Genomic DNA, 12,266 nt, shown 5'->3' on the forward strand with positions numbered 1-12,266 from the left:
ACTTGGTGATGTAGTTCCTCTGGTTTGAGTCCACATGTGCTGGTTTCCTCACCTTTCGATGGTGTGGCCCCACTGGTGTATAGAAACTCCTGCCTGGTTCCCATCCCCTTGGTGTTGTGGGCCCTCTGGTGAGTCTGTAGCTGGATGGGTTCCTCACCCTTCTGTGAGGTGGGCCCTCTGCTGTGAGGTCACTCCTGCCTGGCTCGCGTACGTCGCCTGGGAGACGTGGGCCCTCTGGTGGCAGTTGGAGCCGGCTGGTAGCCTTCTCCCCTCGGTGATGAGAGCCATCTGGCGTCAGACCCTCAATTCTGGGCTCCCCACATTCTCTGATTTGCGCCCAGTGGTGTGAGGACACTCCTGCCAGGTTCCCATCCCCATGGGGCTATGGGCCTTATGCTCTGTGGTTCCAACGGCTGGGTTGCTCACATTTTCATGTTGTGGGCCCTCTGGTGTGAGTTCACTCACGCTTGCATCCCATAGCCTCCGTGCTCTCAGTCGCCTGCTTGGAGGTTCCAACTGATGGATTCCTCACATTTTTTATTCTATGGACCCTCTGTTGTGAAGCGACTTCTGCCTGCCTCACTCCCATCCCCTTGGTGATGTGGGCCCTCTGGTGAGTGTCTGACCGTGGCTGGGACCCTCACCCTTCTGTGAGGTGGGCCCTCTTTTGTGAGGTCACTCATGCCTAGCTGGCACACGTCTCCTTGGTGACGTGGGCCCTCTGGTGGCAGTTGGAGCCTGCTGGACGCCTCCTCCCCTGGGTGATGAGGGCCCTCTGCGGTCAGGCCCTAACTGCTGGGTTCCCCAATTTTCTGATGGGCACCTAGTGTTGCGAGGATACTGCTGCCAGGGTCCCACCCCCATTGGGATGTGGGTCTTCTGCTCTGAGTTCGCAGCAGCTGGGCTTGCTCATAGTTTCATGATGTGGGCCCACTGGTGTGAGTTCACGCCGGCCTGTATCCCATAGCCTTGCTGCTCTGGGCCATGTGTTGGGAGTTTCCAACTGCTGGATTCCTTATCGTTTTTATTCTATGGGCCCACTCTTGTGAGGCTATTCCTGCCTGCCTCACTCTCAGCCACTTGCTGATGTGGGTCCTCTGGTTGGAGGCCACATGTGCTGGGTTCCTCACCTTATGCTGGTGTGGCCCCACTGAAGTGAGGACACTCCTGCCTGGTTCCGCACTTCGTGGTAATGTGGGCGGTCTGGTTAGAGTCTGATCCTGGCTGGGTTCCTCACCCTTCTGTGAGGTGGGCCCTCTTCTGTGAGGTCACTCCTGCCTAGCTGGCACACGGCTCCTTGGCGACGTGGGCCCTCTCCTGGCAGTTGGTGCCTGCTGGGAGACTCCTCCCCTTGGTGATTAGCCCACATTGGTCTCAGACAATAATTTCTGGGCTCCCCAAACTTTCTGATGTGCGCCCAGTGGTGCGAGGACACTCCTGCCAGGTTCCGATCCCAATGGGGATGTGGGTCTTCTGCTCTGAGGTCCCATGTGCTGGGTTGCTCACAGTTTCATGATGTGGGCCCTCTGGTGTGAGTTCACTGCGGCCTGCATCCCATAGCCTCGGTGCTCTGGGCCGCCTGCTGGGAGTTTCCAGCTGCTGGATTCCTCACCATTTTTATTGTATGGGCCCTCTGTTGTGAGTCTACTCCTGGTTCCTCACTCCCAGCCACTTGGTGATGTGGTTCCTCTGATTTGAGTCCACATGTGCTGGTTTCCTCACCTTTCGAAGGTGTGGCCCCACTGGTGTGAAGAAACTCCTGCCTGGTTCCTGTCCCATTGGTGTTGTGGGCCCTCCGGTGAGAGGCTGTGGCTTGATGGGTTCCTCACCCTTCTGTGAGGTGGGCCCTCTGATGAGAGGTCACTCCTGCCTGGCTCGCGTACATCGCCTGGCGACGTGGGCCCTCTGGTGGCAGTTGGAGCCGGCTGGTGGACTTCTCCCCTTGGTGATGAGAGCCCTCTGGCGTCAGGCCCTAAATTCTGGGCTCCCCACATTTTCTGATTTGCGCCCAGTGGTGCGAGGACACTCCTGCCAGGTTTCCATCCACAAGGGGCTGTGGGCCTTATGCTCTGTGGTCCCAATGGCTCGGTTACTCACAGTTTCATGTTGTGGGCTCTCTAGTGAGAGTTCACTCCGGCCTGCATCCCATAGGCTCGGTGCTCTGGGCCGCCTGCTGGGAGTTTCCAACTGCTGGATTCCTCACCATTTTTATTGTATGGGCCCTCTCTTTTGAGGCTACTCCTGCCTGCCTCACTCCCAGCCGCTTTGTGATGTGCTTCCTCTGGTTTGAGTCCACATGTGCTTGTTTCCTCACCTTTCGATGGTGTGGCCCCACTGGTGTGAAGAAACTCCTGCCTGGTTCCCGTCCCCTTGGTGTTGTGGGCCCTCTGGTGAGAGTCTGTGGCTGAATGGGTTCCTCACCCATCTGTGAGGTGGGCCCTCCGCTGTGAGATCACTCCAGCCTTGCTCGCGTACGTCGCCTGGGCGATGTGGGCCCTCTGGTGGCAGTTGGAGCCGGCTGGTAGCCTTCTCCCCTTGGTGATGAGAGCCCTCTGGCGTCATGCCCTAAATTCTGGGCTCCCCACATTTTCTGATTTGCGTCCAGTGGTGCGAGGACACTCTTGCCAGGTTCCCATCCCCATGGGGCTGTGGGCCTTATGCTCTGAGGTCCCTACGGCTGGGTTGCTCACATTTTCATGTTGTGGGCCCTCTGCTGTGAGTTCACTCAGGCCTGGATCCCATAGCCTCCTTGCACTCTGTCGCCTGCTTGGAGGTTCCAACTAATGGATTCCTCACATTTTTTATTCTATGGACCCTCTGTTTTGAAGCTACTTCTGCCTGCCTCACTCCCAACCCCTTGGTGATGTGGGCCCTCTGGTTAGAATATCCCATAGCCTCGGTGTTCTGGGCTGCCTGCTCGGAGTTTCCAACTGCTGGATTCCTCACCATTTTTATTGTATGGGCCCTCTGTTGTGAGGCTACTCCTGCCTGCCTCACTCCCAGCTGCTTGGTGATGTGGTTCCTCTGGTTTGAGTCCACATGTGCTGGTGATGTGGTTCCTCTGGTTTGAGTCCATATGCGCTGGTTTCCTCAGTTTTCGATGGTGTGGCCCCACTGGTGTGAAGAAACTCCTGCCTGGTACCCGTCCCCTTGGCGTTGTGGGCCCTCTGGAGAGAGTATCCCATAGCCTCGGTGCTCTGGGCTGCCTGCTCGGAGTTGCCAACCGCTGGATTCCTCACCATTTTTATTGTATGGGCCCTCTACTGTGCGGCTACTCCTGCCTGCCTCACTCCCAGCCGCTTGGTGATGTGGTTCCTCTGGTTTGAGTCCACATGTGTTGGTGATGTGGTTCCTCTGGTTTGAGTCCTCATGTGCTGGTTTCCTCACCTTTCGATGGTGTGGCCCCACTGGTGTGAAGAAACTCCTGCCTGTTTCCCGTCCCCTTGGTGTTGTGGGCCCTCTGGTGAGAGTCTGTGGCTGGATGGGTTCCTCACCCTTGTGTGAGGTGGGCCCTCTGCTGTGAGGTCACTCCTGCCTGGCTCGCGTACGTCGCCTGGGCGACGTGGGCCCTCTGGTGGCAGTTGGAGCCGGCTGGTAGCCTTCTCCCCTCGGTGATGAGAGCCCTCTGGCGTCAGGTCCTAAATTCTGGGCTCCCCACATTTTCGGATTTGAGCCCAGTGGTGCGAGGACACTCCTACGAGGTTCCCATCCCCATGGGGCTGTGGGCTTTATGCTCTGAGGTCCCAACGGCAGAGTTGCTCACACTTTCATGTTGTGGGCCCTCTGGTGTCAGTTCACTCAGACCTGGATCCCATAGCCTCCGTGCTCTGGGTCGCCTGCTTGGAGGTTCCAACTGATGGATTCCTCACATTTTTATTCTATGGGTCCTCTGTTGTGATGTAACTTCTGCCTGCCTCACCCCCATCCCCTTGGTGATGTGGGCCCTCTAGTGAGAGTCTGACCGTGGCTGGGATCCTCACCCTTCGGTTAGGTGGGCCCTCTTCTGTGAGGTCTCTCCTGCCTAGCTGGCACACGTCTCCTTGGCGATGAGGGCCCTCTGGTGGCAGTTGGAGCCTACTGGGCGCCACCTGCCCTGGGTGATGAGGGCCCTCTGGGGTCAGGCCCTAACTGCTGGGTTCCCCAAGTTTTCTGATGGGCACCCAGTGTTGCGAGGATACTCCTGCCAGGGTCCCACCCCCATTGGGATGTGGGTCTTCTGCTCTGAGGTCCCAACGTCTGGGTTGCTCACAGTTTCATGATGTGGGCCCCCTGGTGTGAATTCACTCCGACCCGGATCCCATAGCCTTGCTGCTCTTGGCCATGTGCTGGGAGGTTCAAACTGCTGGATTCCTTATCTTTTTAATTCTATGGGCCCTCTCTTGTGAGGATACTCCTGCCTGCCTCACTCTCAGCCACTTGGTGATGTGGGTCCTCTGGTTGGAGGCCACATGTGCTGGCTTCCCCACCTTACGCTGGTGTGGCCCCACTCGAATGAGGACACTCCTGCCTGGTTCTGAAACTCGTGGTAATGTGGGCCCTCTGATGAGAGTCTGATCCTGGCTGGGTTCCTCACCCTTCTGTGAGGTGGGCCCTCTTCTGTGAGGTCAATCCTGCCTAGCTGGCACACGTCTCCTTGGCAACGTGGGCCTTCTCCTGGCAGTTGGTGCCTGCTGGGAGCCTCCTCCCCTTGGTGATTAGCACCCTCTTGCCTCAGGCAATAATTTGTGGGCTCCCCACACTTTCTGATATGCGCCCAGTGGTGCGAGGACACTCCTGCCAGGTTCAGATCCCCATGGGGATGTGGGCCTTCTTCTCTGAGGTCCCATGTGCTGGGTTGCTCACTGTTTCATGATGTGGGCCCTCTGGTGAGAGTCTGTGGCTGGATGGGTTCTTCACCCCTCTTTGAGGTGGGCCCTCTGCTGTGAGGTCACTCCTGCCTGGCTCGTGTACATTGCCTGGGAGACGTGGGCCCTCTGGTGGCAGTTGGAGCCGGCTGGTAGCCTTCTCCCCTCGGTGATGAGAGCCCTCTGGGGTCTGGCCCTAAATTCTGGGCTCCCCACATTTTCTGATTTGCGCCCAGTGGTGCGAGGACACTCCTGCCAGGTTCCCATCCCCATGGGGCTGTGGGCCTTATGCTCTGACGTCCCAACAGCTGTGTTACTCACAGTTTCATGTTGTGGGCCCTCTGGTGTGAGCTCATTCAGGCCTGGATCCCATAGCCTCCGTGCTCTGGGTTGCCTGCTTGGAGGTTCCAACTGATGGATTCCTCACATTACTTATTGTATGGACCCTCTGTTGAGAAGCTACTTCTGCCTGCCTCACTCCCATCCCCTTGGTGATGTGGGCCCTCTGGTGAGTCTGACCGTGGCTGGGATCCTCACCCTTCTGTGAGGTGGGCCCTCTTCTCTGAGGTCACTCCTGCCTAGCTGGCACACGTCTCCTTGGCGACGTGGGCCCTCTGGTGGCAGTTGGAGCCTGCTGGGCGCCTCCTCCCCTGGGTGATGAGGGCCCTCTGGGGTCAGGCCCTAACTGCTGGGTTCCCCAAGTTTTCTGATGGCCACCCAGTGTTGCGTGGATACTCGTGGCAGGATCCCACCCGCATTGGGTTGTGGGTCTTCTGCTCTGAGGTCTCAATGGCTGGGTTGCTCACAGTTTCATGATGTGGGCCCACTGGTGGGAGTTCACTCCGGCCTGCAACCTATAGCCTGGGTGCTCTGGGCCGCCTGCTGGGAGTTTCCAACTGCTGGTTTCCTCACCATTTTTATTGTATGGGCCCTCTGTTGTGAGGCTACTCCTGCCTGCCTCACTCCCAGCCGCTTCGTGATGTGGTTCCTCTGGTTTGAGTCCACATGTGCTGGTGATGTGGTTCCTCTGGTTTGAGTCCATATGCTCTGGTTTCCTCAGTTTTCGATGGTGGGGCCCCACTGGTGTGAAGAAACTCCTGCCTGGTACCCGTCCCCTTGGCGTTGTGGGCCCTCTGGTGAGAATATCCCATAGCCTCGGTGCTCTGGGCTGCCTGCTCGGAGTTGCCAACCGCTGGATTCCTCACCATTTTTATTGTATGGGCCCTCTACTGTGCGGCTACTCCTGCCTGCCTCACTCCCAGCCGCTTGGTGATGAGGTTCCTCTGGTTTGAGTCCACAGGTGTTGGTGATGTGGTTCCTCTGGTTTGAGTCCACATGTGCTGATTTCCTCACCTTTCGATGGTGTGGCCCTACTGGTGTGAAGAAACTCCTGCCTGGTTCCCGTCCCCTTGGTGTTGTGGGCCCTCTGGTGAGATTCTGTGGCTGGATGGGTTCCTCACCCTTGTGTGAGGTGGGCCCTCTGCTGTGAGGTCACTCCTGCCTGGCTCATGTATGTCGCCTGGGCGACGTGGGGCCTCTGGTGGCAGTTGGAGCCGGCTGGTAGCCTTCTCCCCTCGGTGATGAGAGCCCTCTGGCATCAGGCCCTAAATTCTGGACTCCCCACATTTTCTGAATTGCACCCAGTGTTGCGAGGACACTCCTGCCAGGTTCCCATCCCCATGGGGCTGTGGGACTTATACTCTGAGGTCCCAACGGCTGGGTTGCTCACATTTTCATGTTGTGGGCCCTCTGGTGTGAGTTCACTCAGGCCTGGATCCCATAGCCTCCGTGCTCTGGGTCGCCTGCTTGGAGGTTCCAACTGATGGATTCCTCACATTTTTTATTCTATGTACCCTCTGTTGTGAAGGTACTTCTGCCTGCCTCACTCCCAACCCCTTGTTGATGTGGGCCCTCTGGTGAGAGTCTGACCATGGCTGGGATCCTCACCCTTCTGTGAGGTGGGCCCTCTTCTGTGAGGTCACTCCTGCCTAGCTGGCACACGTCTCCTTGGCGACATGGGCCCTCTGGTGGCAGTTGTAGCCTGCTGGGCACCTCTTCCCCTGGGTGATGAGGGCCCTCTGGGGTCAGGCCCTAACTGCTTGGTTCCCCAAGTTTTCTGATGGGCTCCCAATGTTGCGAGGATACTCCTGACAGGGTCCCACCCTCATTGGGATGTGGGTCTTCTGCTCTGAGGTCCCAACGGCTGGGTTGCTCACAGTTTCATGATGTGAGCCCACTGGTGTGAGTTCACTCCGGCTTGGATCCCATAACCTTGCTGCTCTGGGCCATGTGCTGGGAGATTCCAACTGCTGGATTCCTTATCTTTTTTATTCTATGGGCCCTCTCTTGTGAGGATACTCCTGCCTGCCTCACTCTCAGCCACTTGGTGATGTGGGTCCTCTGGTTTGAGGCCACATGTGCTGGGTTCCTCACCTTACGCTGGTGTGGCCCCCTGGAGTGGTGAAACTGCTGTCGGGTTCCGAACCTCGTGGTAATGTGGGCCCTCTGGTAAGAGTCTGATCCTGGCTGGGTTCCTCACCCTTCTGTGAGGTGGGCCCTCTTCTCTGAGGTCATTCCTGCCTAGCTGGCACATGTCTCCTTGGTGACGTGGGCCCTTTCCCGGCAGTTGGTGCCTGCTGGGAGCCTCCTCCCCTTGGTGATTAGCGCCCTCTGGCCTCAGGCAATAATTTCTGGGCTCCCCACACTTTCTGATGTGCGCCCAGTGGTGCGAGGACACTCCTGCCAAGTTCCGATCCCCATGGGGATGTGGGCCTTCTGCTCTGAGGTCCCATGTGTTGGGTTGCTCACAGTTTCATGATGTGGGCCCTCTGGTGTGAGTTCACTCTGGCCTTCATCCCATAGCCTCGGTGTTCTGGGCCGCCTGCTGGGAGTTTCCAACTGCTGGATTCCTCACCATTTTTATTGTATGGGCCCTCTGTTGTGAGGCTATTCCTGCCAGCCTCACTCCCAGCCGCTTGGTGATGTGGGTCCTCTGGTTTGAGGCCACATGTGCAGGGTTCCTCACCTTACGCTGGTGTTGCCCCACTGGAATAAGGACACTCCTGTCTGGTTCCAAACCTCATGGTAATGTGGTCCCTCTGCTGAGAGTCTGATCCTGGCTGGGTTCCTCAAGCTATTGTGAGTTGGGCCCTCTTCTATAGGGTCACTCCTGCCTAGCTGGTACACGTCTCCTTGGCGACGTGGGGCCTCTCCTGGAAGTTGGTGCCTGCTGGGAGCCTCCGCCCCTTGGTGATGAGCGCCCTCTGGCCTCAGGCAATAACTTTAGGGCTCCCCACACTTTGTGATGTGTGCCCAGTGGTGCGAGGACACTCCTGCCAGGTTCCCATCCCCATGGGGATGTGGGCCCTCTGCTCTGAGTTCCCATGTGCTGGGTTGCTCACAGTTTCATGATGTGGGCCCAGTGGTGTGAGTTCACTCCGGCCTGGATCCCATAGCCTTGCTGCTCTGGACCATGTGCTGGGAGGTCCAACTGCTGGATTCCTTATCTTTTTTATTCTATGGGCCCTCTCTTGTGAGGCTACTCCTGCCTGACTCACTCTCAGCCACTTGGTGATGTGGGTCTTCTGGTTTGAGGCCACATGTGCTGGGTTCCTCACTTTACGCTGGTGTGGCCCCACTGGAGTGAGGACCCTCCTGCCTGGTTCTGAACCTTGTGGTAATGTGGGCCCTCTGGTGAGAGTCTGATCCTGGCTGGGTTCCTCATTCTCTGTGAGGTGGGCCCTCTTCTGTGAGGTCACTCCTGCCTAGCTGGCACACGGCTCCTTGGTGACGTGGGCCCTCTCCTGGCAGTTGGTGCCTGCTGGGAGCCTCCTCCCCTTGGTGATTAGCGCCCATTGGCCTCAGACAATAATTTCTGGGCTCCCCACACTTTCTGATGTGTGCCCAGTGGTGCGAGGACACTCCTGCCAGGTTCCGATCCCAATGGGGATTTGAGCCTTCTGCTCTGAGGTCCAATGTGCCTGGTTGCTCACAGTTTCATGATGTGGGCCCTCTGGTGTGAGTTCACTCCGGCCTGCATCCCATAGCCTCGGTGCACTGGGACGCCTGCTGGAGTTGCCAACTGCTGGATTCCTCATCATTTTTATTGTATGGGCCCTCTGTTGTGAGGCTACTCCTGCCTGCCTCACTCCCAGCCACTTGGTGATGTAGTTCCTCTGGTTTGAGTCCACATGTGCTGGTTTCCTCACCTTTCGATGGTGTGGCCCCACTGGTGTATAGAAACTCCTGCCTGGTTCCCGTCCCCTTGGTGTTGTGGGCCCTCTGGTGAGTCTGTAGCTGGATGGGTTCCTCACCCTTCTGTGAGGTGGGCCCTCTGCTGTGAGGTCACTCCTGCCTGGCTCGCGTACGTCACCTGGGAGACGTGGGCCCTCTGGTGGCAGTTGGAGCCGGCTGGTAGCCTTCTCCCCTCGGTGATGAGAGCCATCTGGCGTCAGACCCTCAATTCTGGGCTCCCCACATTCTCTGATTTGCGCCCAGTGGTGTGAGGACACTCCTGCCAGGTTCCCATCCCCATGGGGCTATGGGCCTTATGCTCTGTGGTTCCAACGGCTGGGTTGCTCACATTTTCATGTTGTGGGCCCTCTGGTGTGAGTTCACTCACGCTTGCATCCCATAGCCTCCGTGCTCTCAGTCGCCTGCTTGGAGGTTCCAACTGATGGATTCCTCACATTTTTTATTCTATGGACCCACTGTTGTGAAGCGACTTCTGCCTGCCTCACTCCCATCCCCTTGGTGATGTGGGCCCTCTGGTGAGTGTCTGACCGTGGCTGGGACCCTCACCCTTCTGTGAGGTGGGCCCTCTTTTGTGAGGTCACTCATGCCTAGCTGGCACACGTCTCCTTGGTGACGTGGGCCCTCTGGTGGCAGTTGGAGCCTGCTGGACGCCTCCTCCCCTGGGTGATGAGGGCCCTCTGCGGTCAGGCCCTAACTGCTGGGTTCCCCAATTTTCTGATGGGCACCTAGTGTTGCGAGGATACTGCTGCCAGGGTCCCACCCCCATTGGGATGTGGGTCTTCTGCTCTGAGTTCGCAGCAGCTGGGCTTGCTCATAGTTTCATGATGTGGGCCCACTGGTGTGAGTTCACGCCGGCCTGTATCCCATAGCCTTGCTGCTCTGGGCCATGTGTTGGGAGTTTCCAACTGCTGGATTCCTTATCGTTTTTATTCTATGGGCCCACTCTTGTGAGGCTATTCCTGCCTGCCTCACTCTCAGCCACTTGCTGATGTGGGTCCTCTGGTTGGAGGCCACATGTGCTGGGTTCCTCACCTTACGCTGGTGTGGCCCCACTGAAGTGAGGACACTCCTGCCTGGTTCCGCACTTCGTGGTAATGTGGGCGGTCTGGTTAGAGTCTGATCCTGGCTGGGTTCCTCACCCTTCTGTGAGGTGGGCCCTCTTCTGTGAGGTCACTCCTGCCTAGCTGGCACACGGCTCCTTGGCGACGTGGGCCCTCTCCTGGCAGTTGGTGCCTGCTGCGAGACTCCTCCCCTTGGTGATTAGCCCACATTGGTCTCAGACAATAATTTCTGGGCTCCCCAAACTTTCTGATGTGCGCCCAGTGGTGCGAGGACACTCCTGCCAGGTTCCAATCCCAATGGGGATGTGGGTCTTCTGCTCTGAGGTCCCATGTGCTGGGTTGCTCACAGTTTCATGATGTGGGCCCTCTGGTGTGAGTTCACTCCGGCCTGCATCCCATAGCCTCGGTGCTCTGGGCCGCCTGCTGGGAGTTTCCAGCTGCTGGATTCCTCACCATTTTTATTGTATGGGCCCTCTGTTGTGAGTCTACTCCTGGTTCCTCACTCCCAGCCACTTGGTGATGTGGTTCCTCTGATTTGAGTCCCCATGTGTTGGTGATGTGGTTCCTCTGATTTGAGTCCACATGTGCTGGTTTCCTCACCTTTCGAAGGTGTGGCCCCACTGGTGTGAAGAAACTCCTGCCTGGTTCCTGTCCCGTTGGTGTTGTGGGCCCTCCGGTGAGAGTCTGTGGCTTGATGGGTTCCTCACCCTTCTGTGAGGTGGGCCCTCTGATGAGAGGTCACTCCTGCCTGGCTCGCGTACATCGCCTGGCGACGTAGGCCCTCTGGTGGCAGTTGGAGCCGGCTGGTGGACTTCTCCCCTTGGTGATGAGAGCCCTCTGGCGTCAGGCCCTAAATTCTGGGCTCCCCACATTTTCTGATTTGCGCCCAGTGGTGCGAGGACACTCCTGCCAGGTTTCCATCCACAAGGGGCTGTGGGCCTTATGCTCTGTGGTCCCAACGGCTCGGTTACTCACAGTTTCATGTTGTGGGCTCTCTAGTGAGAGTTCACTCCGGCCTGCATCCCATAGGCTCGGTGCTCTGGGCCGCCTGCTGGGAGTTTCCAACTGCTGGATTCCTCACCATTTTTATTGTATGGGCCCTCTCTTTTGAGGCTACTCCTGCCTGCCTCACTCCCAGCCGCTTTGTGATGTGCTTCCTCTGGTTTGAGTCCACATGTGCTTGTTTCCTCACCTTTCGATGGTGTGGCCCCACTGGTGTGAAGAAACTCCTGCCTGGTTCCCGTCCCCTTGGTGTTGTGGGCCCTCTGGTGAGAGTCTGTGGCTGAATGGGTTCCTCACCCATCTGTGAGGTGGGCCCTCCGCTGTGAGATCACTCCAGCCTTGCTCGCGTACGTCGCCTGGGCGATGTGGGCCCTCTGGTGGCAGTTGGAGCCGGCTGGTAGCCTTCTCCCCTTGGTGATGAGAGCCCTCTGGCGTCATGCCCTAAATTCTGGGCTCCCCACATTTTCTGATTTGCGTCCAGTGGTGCGAGGACACTCCTGCCAGGTTCCCTTCCCCATGGGGCTGTGGGCCTTATGCTCTGAGGTCCCTACGGCTGGGTTGCTCACATTTTCATGTTGTGGGCCCTCTGCTGTGAGTTCACTCAGGCCTGGATCCCATAGCCTCCTTGCACTCTGTCGCCTGCTTGGAGGTTCCAACTAATGGATTCCTCACATTTTTTATTCTATGGACCCTCTGTTGTGAAGCTACTTCTGCCTGCCTCACTCCCAACCCCTTGGTGATGTGGGCCCTCTGGTTAGAATATCCCATAGCCTCGGTGCTCTGGGCTGCCTGCTCGGAGTTTCCAACTGCTGGATTCCTCACCATTTTTATTGTATGGGCCCTCTGTTGTGAGGCTACTCCTGCCTGCCTCACTCCCAGCTGCTTGGTGATGTGGTTCCTCTGGTTTGAGTCCACATGTGCTGGTGATGTGGTTCCTCTGGTTTGAGTCCATATGCGCTGGTTTCCTCAGTTTTCGATGGTGTGGCCCCACTGGTGTGAAGAAACTCCTGCCTGGTACCCGTCCCCTTGGCGTTGTGGGCCCTCTGGAGAGAGTATCCCATAGCCTCGGTGCTCTGGGCTGCCTGCTCGGAGTTGCCAACCGCTG

The sequence above is a fragment of the Orcinus orca genome, chromosome 14 (genome assembly GCF_937001465.1).
Source record: "Orcinus orca chromosome 14, mOrcOrc1.1, whole genome shotgun sequence".
Taxonomy (NCBI): domain Eukaryota; kingdom Metazoa; phylum Chordata; class Mammalia; order Artiodactyla; family Delphinidae; genus Orcinus; species Orcinus orca.